The 13749-nt window shown below is 37.4% G+C and overlaps 1 protein-coding gene and 1 pseudogene across 5 annotated transcripts in view; one reads left to right on the forward strand and one right to left on the reverse strand.

The window, feature by feature from the left end:
• The window catches only part of TMEM196 (transmembrane protein 196), a 67693-nt gene that overhangs the window by 16982 nt on the left and 36962 nt on the right, over nucleotides 1-13749 (reverse strand). The window lies entirely within an intron of this gene.
• On the forward strand, nucleotides 8944-9570 carry LOC311602908 (small ribosomal subunit protein eS7-like; annotated as a pseudogene). The gene has a single exon. The product of its transcript is annotated as a small ribosomal subunit protein eS7-like (transcript).

The raw sequence follows: 13749 nt of genomic DNA on the forward strand, positions 1-13749 counted from the left end.
AGCATATTCTAGTTTTATTTCTGTTGCTATGATAAAACATGTTGACTAAAAGCATCTTAGGGGAGTACAGGATCTATTAGGCTTACATTTCTAGGCTACAACCCATCCTTGAGGGAAGTCAGGCTAGGGACTTGAAGCAGAAACCAAGGAGAAATGGCTTACTGGCTCACCTACTCCCAGAATCATGCTTAACTAGCTTTCTTATACAGCTCAGGATCACATGTCCAAAGAAAGATACTGCCCAAAGTGGGCTGGGCCCGTCTACATCAGTTAACCAACACAATCTCCCACAGACACAACCCATCTGATCAAGGCAATTTTTTAATTGAATTACACATTTTAGCTTATTCTAAACTGTGTTAATTCAATAAATGAAGCTAACTGGAAAACTCTTAGAGAAGTCAACCTTTATTTTATAAGAATTCTACTAGAGTGCTTTAATCACAACCCCAAGGTTGTTCACAATAGATTGATTGGAATTCAAATCATATTAGTATTTGACTTTCCAGGCACATAAAAACAGTACGAGAGAGTATCTTTTAAATATTGAGATCAGGAGGCCTCATATCCAGTATTTTCCAGGAGACCTGCAGCCCCCAGGAACATTCACGGTAGCTATCCGCACCCCTCCACAACAGTCCCCTAATTTTGGGTCCACCTGGGGCATAGCCAATAGAAGTGAACTGCATACTGCTGTCCTCTGAGCCAGACTCTGCATGCTTAAGGAAGCCTGGCAGAGCCCCAGGTACATCCAGCTCCATTGTCTGGCTACTACACTAAGCCTGCTGCACTGGGACCATCCAGGTTAGGCCCACCTTCGAGATACCTGCTATACCAGGAACATCCAGGACAACCAGATAGCTAATGGCCAGCATAAAAAAAAAACAATCAATAAGAGCAATATGGCATCTTCAGAGCAGTTATCTGACCACAGCAAGCCCTGGATATCCTAATACAAGCCAAGAACAATAAAATAATTTTAAATCCAAGTTTATAAAGATATTAGATGAGTTTAAAGAGAAAAATAATGAATCATTTAAAGGAATACAGGAAAATACAAACAGGTAGAGACCTTTAAAGAGGAAACAAATAAATTCCTTAAAGAAATACAGAAAAACACAATTAAACAGTTAAAGAAAATGAATAACACAGTCCAAGACTTGAAACTGGAAGAAGCAATAAAGAAAACCTATGGAAGATAATAGTAGATGCACACATTGACAAGAAAGTATAAGAAATAGGAGAAAGGATCTTAGGCAGAGAAGAGACAGTAGGAGAAATTGATTAATAAGTCAAAGAAAATGTTAAATCTAAAAAATTCCCAGCACAAAACACCAAGGATATGTGGGATACAGTAAAAACACTTAACCTAAAAATAGTAGGAATAGAAGAAGGTGAAGAGTCCACCTACAAGTACCAGAAAATATTTTCAACAAAATCATAGAAGAAAAATTCCCCAACCTAAAGAAAAAGATGTCTATAAATATACAAGAAACATTCAGAACACTAGATAAAGTGGAGCAGAAAAGAAAATCATCCTGGCATCTAATCCACAGAACAAAGAAAGAATATTAAAAGCTGCAAGGGAAAAGGGCCAAGTAATTTACAAAGGCCCTTTGTATCAGATATATCAGAATTATACCAGGATTCTCAACAGAGACTCTGAAAGCTGGAAGGGCCTGGACAGATGTCTTTCAACCTCTAAGAGACCACAGATGCCAACCTAGACTACTACACCCTGAAAAACTTTCAATCACCATAAATGAAAAAAAATATATTTCAAGACAAAACCCAAATTAAATGATATCTACCCACAAATCCAGCCCTAGAAATTACTAGAAGGGAAATTCTAACCTAAGGAGGCTAACTACATCCAAAAAAACACAGAAAAGAAATAATTCAACACCAGCAAAAACAAAAGAAAGGAAGTACACACACACACACACACACACACACACACACACACACACACACACACACACTAACTGTCACAGACATGAGGACAAGTCATATAGGCTTTGCTTAACAAAGTTGCAAAGATCTCTGCATGATCACCACTGCCCTTAAATACTATGCATGGTCCAGGTGTAATTTTTCTTAAAAACCATTTTGAAATCTGCTTTTTCTGCTAAAACTGCCTTTCTCACTATTTCTCACTTTGACTATGGGCCCTAATGCAATTCACGGTGGAAAGACTTTTTCCCACTGAGAATGTTGAAAAAGGCATCTGGCCAAAGGCTTGAGACAATGGGAAGAGTCTTGGCTCTGACTATTATGAGCAGTCAGGCAGAAACTGATTGAAAAGAAAGTGAGGACTTTGATGTAACAGTACCTGGTTAGATACAGTTAGCTGTAGAAAATAAAAACTTGTTTTTGTAATAAATTGTTTCTTTAGACTCTGCTTTGAGCAATAAAAGGTGGGCTTGGAAGGTAATGCTTTTCAGGTATTTTACAATACAGGACCCCTTAGAAGTTAGCCTAGGCTTGGATAGCAGACCTTTAGGTTTGGGACTGGAAGTAAGACAAGTTTTTTTTTTCTGTGTTAAGGACATTTAGTTTCAAGGTATGTTGCTATGGCAATCATGCAACCACAATGGATTTATCCCAGGGAAATTTATGATTAAACTTTCCCAATTATTGTTTAAGAAATAATAATCAGTTCATGCTGACCATTGCTTGTAAATTGATTGATTTTTGCTATATGTCTTATTGTAGGTTATACAGAACAGTTAGTATTTCTTTGTTAGATTGTTTTCTTGATTTGCTGATTTTTAAAGGCACTATTGATTGTAAAAGATGAGAAAATCAGGATGTAATCTATAATGAAAAAACTGAATTTCACTTTAAATAAAGTATTGGTGTTTGCCCAAGGAGGCAGAGAAAGCAGCAGAAAAATAAAGTTCTCCTGGGTTAGAAGACCTTTAATTTTTTTACCTTGTTTAATGCCTGGGTCTCAGTATTTCTTTTCTCCTCCATTTTCAACCTTTCCTTAACAACTAGTTCATCTAGCTAGCTGTTTGCCAACAGTTGGTTTCCTTTAACCAGCTGTTCCCTGCCTACTCAATTCTCCCTACCATGGAACCACCAAGACTTTCTCTTCTCTCTTCCTGGAGCTGATCTGCAGGAACTAACACCACCAACATTAAAATAACAGGAATTTCAGTCATTGGCCATTAGTATCTCTCAACATCAAGGGACTCAATTCCCTGATAAAAAGACATGGGCTAACAGAATGGGTGCCCAAATAGACTCCATCATTCTGCTACATACAAGAAACACATTTTACCAACAAAGATAGATATTATCTCAGAGAAAAAGAGCCGGAAAAAGATTTTCCAAGCAAATAATCCAAGAAGCAAGCTGGAGTAGCCATTCTAATATTTAATAAAATAGACTTTCAACCAAATTTAATAAAAAGAGATGAGGAAGGACACTTCATACTCATCAAAGGAAAAATCCACCAAGATGATGTCCCAGTTATGAGTATATATGTCCCAAATGCAAGAGAGCACCTAAATTTGTAAAAGAAACACATTAAACCCCACACATTAATAGTAGGATACCTCAAAACCTCACTCTTATCAATAGATAGGCCTACAAGACAGGAACTAAACAGAGAAATAATGAAACTAACAAATGTTATGAAGCAAATGGATCTAACAGATATATACAAAACATTCCATCCAAATACACACACACACACACACACACACACACACACACACACACACACACACAACCCTTCTTCTCAGCACCTAATAGAACCTTCTCCAAAATTTATCATATACTTTATCATAAAGAGAGCCTCAGCAGATATAAGAAAATTGGAATAACTCCTTGTATCTTACTAGACCACTACAGGTCAATGCTGGACTTCAACAACAACAGAAAGTCTACAAACTCATGGAAAACGAACAACTCTCTACTCAATGACCACTGGGTCATGGAGGAAAGAAATAAATAAGTTAAAGATGTTCTGGAATTCAATGAAAATGAAGGCACAACATACACAAACTTATGGCACACAGTGAAAGTAGTGCTAAGAGGAAAGTTCATAATGCTATGTGCCTTCATAAAGAAAGTTGAATGGAGAGTGGGGACTGACTCTGACACGAACTCTAGTGCTCCATATTTGACCATGTCCCTTTGGTGAGGAGGCCTGATGGCACTCAGAGGAAGGATAAGCAGGCTACTAAGATGAGACTTGATAGTCTATGATCATATAGTGGGGAAGGAGGTCCCCCTCAATCACAAACACAGGGGAAGGGAATAGGGTGACAGCAAAAGGAAGGGAAGAATGGGAGGATATAAGGGATGGGATAACAATTGAGATATAATCTGAATAAACTAATTAAATTAAAAAAAAGAAATTTGAGAGTTAGAAGAGTAGCAATTTAAACCTGAAAACTCTAGCACAAAAAGAAACAAACACACCCAAGAGAAGTAGATGGCAGGCCGGGCGTGGTGGAGCACGCCTTTAACTCCAGCACTCGGGAGGCAGAGGCAGGCAGATTGCTGTGAGTTCGAGGCCAGCCTGGTCTACAAAGCGAGTCCAGGGCAGCCAAGGCTACACAGAGAGACCCTGTCTCAAAAAACAAAAACAAAACAAAACAAAAAAAGTAGATGGCATGAAATAATCAAACTCAGGGTGTAAATCGATAAATTATAAACAAGGAGAACAATACAAAGAATCATCATCATCGTCGTCATTGTCACCATCATCATCATCAACAACAACAACAACAAGAGCTGGTTCTCTGAGAAAATAAACAAGAGAGATAAACTCTTAGCCAGACTAACTAAAAAGCAGAGAGACAGTATCCAAATTAATAAAATCAGAAATAATAAAGGGACATAACAACAGACACCAAGCAAATACAAGCAATCATGAGGTCCTTCTTCAAAAGTCTGTACTCTACAAAATTGGAAAATCTAAACAAAATGGATAATTTTCTTGATAGATACCACTTACCAACATTAAATCAAGATCAGATAAACAATTTAAATAGACCTATAATCCTTAAGGAAATAGGAACAGTTATTAGAAGTCTCCCAACTAAAAAACGCCCAGGGCTAGATGGTTTTAGCTCAGAATTCTACCAGTCTTTCAAAGAAGAGCTAATACCAATACTTTTCAAACTATTCCACAAAATAGAAACAGAAGGGGCATTGCCAAACTCATTCTATGAAGCCACAGTCACCCTGATACTGAAACACACAAAGACCCAACAAAGAAAGAGAATTTCAGAGCAATTCCCTTATGAACATAAATACAAAAATACTCAATAAAATCAAATCCAATACTTTCAAACCAAATCCAAGAACACATAAAGACATCATACACCATGATCAAGCAGGCTTCATCCCAGGGATGCAGGGATGGAATGAAAATCCATCAATGTAATCCATCATATAAGCAAACTGAAAGAAAAAATTCCTCATGATCATCTCATTTGATGTTGAAAAAGTCTTTGACAAAATCCAGCACCCTTTCATATTAAAAGTCTTGGAAAGATCAGGGATATGAGGTACATGCCTAAACACAATCAAGGCAATATACAACAAACTGATAGCCAACATAAAATTAAATGGAGAGAAACTTATGGCAATTCTACTAAAATCAGGGACAGGACAAGGCTGTCTACTTTCTCCGTGTCTATTCAATATAATATTTGAAGTTCTATCTAGAGCAATAAGACAACTAAAGGAGATCAAGGGGATAGAAATTGGAAAGGAAGAAGTAAAAGTATCACTATTTGCAAATGATATGATAGTGTATATAAGTGACCTTTAAATGTATATCAGAGAACACCTATAACTGATAAACACTTTCAGCAAACTGGATGGATACAAAATTAATTTAAAAAGTAGTAGCCTTCCTTTATATGAGTGATAAATGGGCAGTGGAAGAAATTAGGGCAACACCACCCTTCACAAAAGTCAGAAATAATATAAAACATCTTGGTGTAACTCTAAACAAGCAAGTGAAAGACTTGCATGATAAGAACTTCAAGCCTTTGAAGGAGATATCAGAAAATGGGAAGATCTCCCATGCTCATAGCTTAGTAGGATTAACATAGTAAAATGGCCATCTTACCACAAGCAATCTACAGATTTGATGTAATTCTCATTGAAATTCCAACACAATTATTTTCAGACCTTGAGAGAGCAATCCTCAACATAATATGAAAAAACAAAAAGCCCAGGATAGCTAAAACAATTCTATACAACAAGATACTTCTGAAAGTACCACCATCCATGATTTCAAATTGCACTACAGAGCAATAATAATAAAAACTGCATGGAATTGGCATAAAAACAGACATACTGATAAATGCAATTGAATTGAAGACCCAGAAATAAACCCGCACACTAACACTTGACTTTTGACAAAACAAAAACAAAAACAAAAACAAAAACAAACAAAACAAAACAAAACAAAACCCAAAAACCAAAACCATACAATGCAAAAAAAGAAAGCATTTTCAACATTTGGTGCTGGTGTAATTGGATGTAGAAGAATGTGAAGAGTCCATATTTATCACCAGGCACAAACTCAAGTCCAAGTGGATCAAAGGCCTCAAAATAAGACTGGATACACTAAATCTAGTAGAGGAGAAAATGAGGAATAATTTTGAACTCATTGGTTCAGGAGACACCTCAGGAACTACAGTCGACAATTAATAAATGGAACAACATGAAACTGAAAATCTTCAAGGCAAGGACACTGTCAATAGGACAAAATGATACCTTAGGAAAAGATCTTTCCCAACCCTACATCTGACAGAGAGCTAATATCCAAAATACATAAAAAACTCAAGAAATTAGACATGAACAAACTAAATAACCCAGTTAAAAACTGGGTACAGAGCTAAACAGAATTCTTAACAAAGGAATTTCTAATGGACAAGAAGCACTTAAAGAAAATTTCAACATCCTTAGTTGTTAGGGAAATGCAAATCAAAATGACTCCATCTTACACTTGTCAGAATGGCCAAGATAAAAACTCAAGTGATAGCACATGCTGGCTAGGATGTGGAGCAAGAGAAATCTCCATTTTTGATGGCAGTGCAAACTTATACAACCACTGTGGAAACCAATCTGGAGGTTTCTCAGAAAACTGGGAATAGTTCTATCTCAAGACCCAGCTATACCATTCTTGCCTGCATACCCAAAAGATGCTCCACCATACCACAAAGATTTTGTTCAACTATGTTCATAGCAATTTTACTCCTAATAGTCAGAATCTGGAAGTAATCTAGATGTCCCTAAATTAAAAAATGGATAATGAAAATGTGCCACATTTAAACAATGGACTACTACTCAGTTATTAAAAACAAGGAAACCTTGAAATTTGCAGATAAATGGATGGAACTAGAAAAGATCATCCTGAGTGAGGTAACCCAGATCCAGAAATACACACATGGTATGTATTCACTTATAAGTAGATATTAGCTATAAAGTTCAAGATAACCATGCTACAATCCATAGACCCAAAGAAGCTAAGTAACAAGGAAGGCCCAAGGGAGGAAGCTTGAACGTCACTCAGAAGGGGAAGTAAATAGACATCTGAAGAGGATGGAGGGAGGGGCTGGGTGGGAGAGGGTTAGGGAGTGAAAGGAGGTTGGAGATCAGTTGCAGGGAGAGTGGGAGCTGGTGGGCTGGAATGGGAGGACTAGGAGAGGGAACAAAAATCAATGTGGGAGCAACTCTGGGACAGGGGGTGCTCTTGGGAGCCTATTGCGGTAATCCTAGCTGAGACTCTTAGCCGAGAGCAATGTGGAACACCACCTCCTGTAGCCAGGTGGATTTCCAGTGGTGGGAGGGGGACACCATCCCACCCATAAAACCTTCAACCCAAAATTTGTCTTGTCCACAAGAAGTGAAGGTATAAAGATGGAGCAGAGAATGAGAAAATGACAAATCTGTGACTGACCCAACTTGAGACCCACCATCATGGGAAAGAGTCAACCACTGACACTATTAATGATATTCTTCTATGCTTGAAGTCAGGATCTTAGCATAATCATCTTCTCTGAGGCCTCATGGCGTAGCTGATTTAAATACATGAGAGACCCACAGACAAATAGGAGGAGATTGGGAAGTCTTAGGGAAGAGTAGGGTAAAATTTGGGTATTAAGACGTCAGAGTACTTTACAAAATGGATTCATTTGCTTTGTTACTTTGTAGTGTTGTTTATTTGTGTAAGCCATCAGGTATAATTTCTGCTATGTCATGTCAGTTTACAAACAAAGGAAGATGTAGTACAGCACATTTTATTGTTAAAAAGGCTATGACAAAAGTTGGGCTGTTTGTTGAGTTTTTATTCTAGAGAAATATTACTTGTTACAGAGAATAAATGATTACTAACGATAAGGTCACAAAGCCTTAAAGTTCTGTCACATTAATTATAATCCTGCTCAACTTGAAATATTTAGTAAGATCTTACTCAGCCTGGCGAGATTTCTCAATTTCAGAACTAGTCTTTACATAATAATTCTGTGTAGATACAGAGTTATCCAGTACAGGGTGTGCAATAGCACTACTGTGATATAAAAAAAAATCTGTGAGCTGGGGAGATGGCTCAGTGGTTAAGAGCACCGTCTGCACTTCCAGAGGTCCTGAGTTCAATTCTCAGAAACCACATGGTGGCTCACAGCCATTTATAATGTGATCTGATGATAAAGTACTCATATACAATAAATTAAATGATAAAAAGCTGTGCATACCTCATGCCTGTTTACCAAAGTCAGTGTCTAAGGCTGACTTTCTTGATAAATGGACCTTCTTTTGCCCAGAATGGCCTGAGTTACAAAGCACTGGAAGAATACTTTCTAAGAATGTCTTCTGAAGGTCATTTTAATCTTCATCAGAATACCAGAAATATTCATTAGAAATATAGTCTAGCTCTTTCTAAGCTGGGCACTCCGTAAGGACGAAGCCATGTTCAGCTCGAAGGCCAAGACTATGAGGCCCAAAGGCGAGAAGCCGGGCGAATTCGAGTCTGGCATCTCTCAGGCGCTGCGTGAGCTGGGATTGACCACAGTCTTCAAGGCTCATCTCTGGCTACTCAACATCACTGCAGTCAAGAAAACTGAAGTTAGTGTTGGTCAGACAACTATCATAAGTTTTGTACCAGCTCCTCAGCTAAAATCTTTCCAGAAAATCCAAGTCCAGCTAGTTTGTGAATTGGAGAAAAAGTTCAGTGGGAAGCACATGGTCTTTATTGCTCAGAGGAGGATTGTGCCCAAGCCAACTCGGAAAAGCCATGTGAAAAATACGTAGAAGCGCCCCCGAAGCCGCAGCCTGACAGCAGTGCACGATGCCATCCTTGAGGACTTGATCTTCCCACGTGAGATTGTGGGTAAGAGGATCCCTGTGAAACTGGATGGCAGCTGGCTCACAAAAGGTCATTTAGGCAAAGCACAACAGAGCACCGTGGAGCGCAGGGTGAAAATCTTTTCTGGTATATATAAGACGCAAACAGGCAAGGATGTTAACTTTGAATTCCAGAGTTTCAGTTGTAAAGAAAATATCAAATATATTTGTAATTCAGATTTTGGTGGGTAAAATCTAGAAACTTGCAACTTCAATCAACACCAAGGTAACTCTATGCTCCCTGTAGTTGAAGAACCTTGTGTGGACTCAAAACACTGATTTATCTATCTGCTTTGGCTTAGATAGGCCATCCTACTATGAGCTATCTAGGTTTGGAAACTAAGTCACCCTGTAGGGTAGCTAGGGAATAGCCATAAAAGGAACAGGGATTTGTGTTTAACATCAGATCACAATGACAATCTAGTGAATAAATGTCCTGTTTCCTGAAAGATTTCACTTTTCATAGAGAATAGTCATCCCTTCTTTCCAAGTGTTAAGCCACATTAAACTTTACTCTAGCAAGAGTTATGTTTTCTCATTCTTACTTTAATCAACTACAGTGGGAGAGAGTTAATGCTGCTCTCTCTAGATACTATTTTAGCTTTTGTGTTTTATATGCTTTATTTTTTAATTGTCTTATACTGAGTATGAATTTTACAAACATTCCTTATATTAACAGTTATCATAGAGCTTGAGAGGATTGTTTTTCTCTCCAGATAAACAGGGAACACCACCAGTGTGTGGTGGAAATTATGGCCCTTTCCAAGGCCATGACTCTTGCAACCTGCTGATGCTAGTCAGTGTATCTCTCAGGACTGTGGGTTGGTCTTGTGACCAGTGAGGGTTAGGATTTCTTTAGATATCTTTGTGGAATGGATTAATGAGGTAACCTCAAAGAAGTTATATTTGGAGTTTTCACCAACCCAGTAAGAATCCACACAGAACCTCACAGTAGCATCCAGTCCTCTCCTCTGCAACAGACTGAAGGCATTGGGTAGTCGTTACCTGCTTAGCAACATCAAAGGCAGGCTTACCATCAGTTGCACACTTTGGAGGTGGGAGTTTGTGGCCACTAGGACACATGTGAATTCTGTATATGACATAAATTTGCTTTGCCTTGTATTGTAGCCTGAGTGCTTTATCCAGCCTGGCTGGGTAGGAGCCCTGTGGAGTGCAGAGAGTTGGCAGTACTGCTACTAATGGAGCCCCAGAATACAGCACAGCATGTGGTAGGACTGTTTCTTTCTCCATAGCTGCTTTTTCTATGTGGCTTGTCTTTTACAGGATGATTTCCTCCATTAAAGAACTGATGGCATTGTTGGTCTCCTAAGTTCTTTTATGCTTCATTTGCTGCTTGGTATCCAATAATGTTGAAACCTTTTTTAGGTTCAGGGCACTGATGCTGAAGGAAAATTGGGCCCCAGTGTTTTACTCAGAGCCTCTAAGCAGTGAGAAGATTGGTTTTTAAAGATAATCAACAGAGGAGAAAATTTTTTCTTGCCCACTTTTTCTGTGTCTATCATTCGTTACCTTCTTCCCTTGAGTGTCATTACAATGTGAGAGGGGCAAGTGTGAAATAATCACATGGAAGTTTCAAGTTCTGATCCTTCAGCTTGCTGTAATGTTTTGCATGGGACACAAAAATATAAATTTCTTCTTGTATACATTTGTACATAATTCATCACCCTAAAATAGACTAGGAAAACTAAGGTACTGGAAAAAAATAAACATTCTTGGAAAGAGATATTTCCAAATTCTATGAAACTACAAAGAGTTGAAAAACACTGTTAATAAAACCTGCTTGGAGATTCAGAAGGGAAAGTACCTTTTCTTCCTATATATCTATCCTTTTCATATCAAATTATTCCAAAGAACAAACAAAGAGAGGAGAGAATAATAAGCATCTCAAAGGGCTTAGGGGCATTTTAAAGGGACAGCAATGAATTACAAAGTTGAAAAGAGATCAAAATTTTCTTCCAGAAAACACAAGTTTTTCATTGTTATACAAATTCTAATAGGAACTTTCAAGGACATGATTCAAGTTGTTCAAGTTAGCAGAGTTTGGGAAATGAGTCTAGGGAGTGAAGGTTTAAGAATGCCGTTCTGGAAGGGAACTGTGTAACTGAAGCACAGCAAAGGCAGAGGATTTATGAAGTTAAGACACAGCAAGGATGCTGGGTTTCTGAGCTGTTTCAAAATAGCTTTGAATGGTGGTTTCTGTGACTCATTAATATATGTCATTAACCTGATAGCTTTTAGCCTCCTCTGGATGAAGAACATTGCAAAAATTGCTCTGAACCTTGCATCCAGCCTTTCACCAGGGCCTTTTGTGATGACTCAGCAATTTTCTTATTTTAGTGAAGTTGTAGAGGACTGTACACTTGTCACTGCAGTGTTATGAGAGGATATTACAGTCAGTCAAAAATAGCTCACAGCTGCAACAAGGCAGCTAATAGGTGCAGCCTCACAAAACCCAAAATGATTTAGCCTGACAGGTTTCCTATTTACTGGAGTTGAGTTGTGCTTTTACTGAAAAACCCACAAAGGTTGCAGGAAGAAATAATAGTATGGCAATATATTTAAATGGGGTTATAATAAAGCACGTGGCTTACGTTTTTGGAAAGAAAACTAAACACTGCCTTCTCTATCACTATCTTTAGCTCTTACTATCCTTGTGGAAAGAAAATATACAATATGTATCAGAAAATGGACAGTTACTTTTACAGTCTAGTCCTTTCATTAATAATTTCTGTTAAAACATTCCAAAAGAAAAAAAATTCCAAAAGAAAATAGTTTTGATACGTAATTGAAATAAATTCTTCAGTTTTCATAGCTTTGGGTTTTCAAAAGTTTGCAAAGTTGAATATATGAGTTCTCCCACCAACTATGGAAAGATTAAAAAGTACATTTTACTATTTTTAGGTTGTGTGTAGAGAAAAGAAGGTGCCAAAAATCACATAATAATTCAGTGCAAGACATTCAATGGGAGCTGAAGTTCCAATATTTCATGTTACCTCTGAACAAACCAGAGACTACTTGTCAAAAGATTTTCCCAGTGAAGTATACAATGTACAGTTGGTTGAAAGCTTGAGAGGACATTTATCTGTGGCAAAGGTTGCCATATAAGTATACCTGTCACCTTGGTGTTAACTATTTCCTAGAGAATGTTTTTCCTCTCCATTCACATTAAAAATTATATTTAGCTTCTAGCTTCCTGTTACATCTCTTTGCTATTTCTGGATTAACCTTAATAAACACCTTTCCATTGCTCTCTTAATAAACTAATCTAAAAGGAATATGATTGGGGAAAAGGATACAAAAGGAAAATTAAGAAAGAGAATGAAAGATGTATCTCCTTCCTGATACACATCTAATATTGAGGTCCTGCTCTCATCCCACACCCTGCCAGAAGGACCCAGTATGGAGAATCTCAAGAGATTATCACATCCCAGGAGACAAAGGGCTGAGGCCACTGCTGTGCTGTGTCCTGCGCTGTATTTTAACACAGGACGATTCTTTTGCATTTCATTCTGATTTTTGTACAGATTTGTTTTTTGAGTCAAATGACTTATAATATCAGTATTTAAAAAACCCTAAAGTTCCAGGGAATTTAAATACTTATGAATGATAGTCTATGTCAAAAATATACATTCTTGTGCTGTTAGATGAAGCTAGTTCTACCCAAAATTCTATTGTTCAACGTATGCAGGAAATAGCAGTAGTCTAGAATGTCACCAGTATTTCTGTATGTAGATGCTGTATCTAACAATGATGGGATGCTTACAAAAATAAATGAAAAGTCTTCTGTCCATCATATAATGATTTTTATTCTTTCATAAACAAATTATAAATAGCATTTTCTGTTCCGTGTTATAATAATAATAATAAATGACAGCTGTTGCATTCTAAAAAAAGATTTCAACTAATTTCTAATGAATTCTAAAATCTAGATTTGACCACACAGTAGATTGGGCTCTCTCTTACAGTAAATAAGTTTCCTTTTACTCGAAATGTTTAGTGTAAGTATAAATGACCACTTGTTAGGGTATAGAAGATAATGGTGGAATAATTCTAATATGGAGTTGGCATAGAATCCTATGAGATATACTAATATTCTATTTTTAAGCAATTTACTCTATGGCTGGAGGCTCAATTTTCAAAGAATTAGAGTTCATAGATCTACGTGTGGCTCCATGTAATTTATAGCCGATGAAACGGAAGGTATGTTACGTTCCTGTAATCTTCTAAGACAGTATTGTTGTGATTGTAAATTAGTCAAGAGTTTATCAATGTGTAGATGTACTGATGAATTGAGACTTCTGACTATCTAATGCCAGATTTAGCACATCTGAAGACCATAACATTATTTGT

This window comes from Acomys minous, assembly GCF_964271855.1.
Source record: "Acomys minous genome assembly, chromosome: 8".
NCBI classification, from domain to species: Eukaryota; Metazoa; Chordata; class Mammalia; order Rodentia; family Muridae; genus Acomys; species Acomys minous.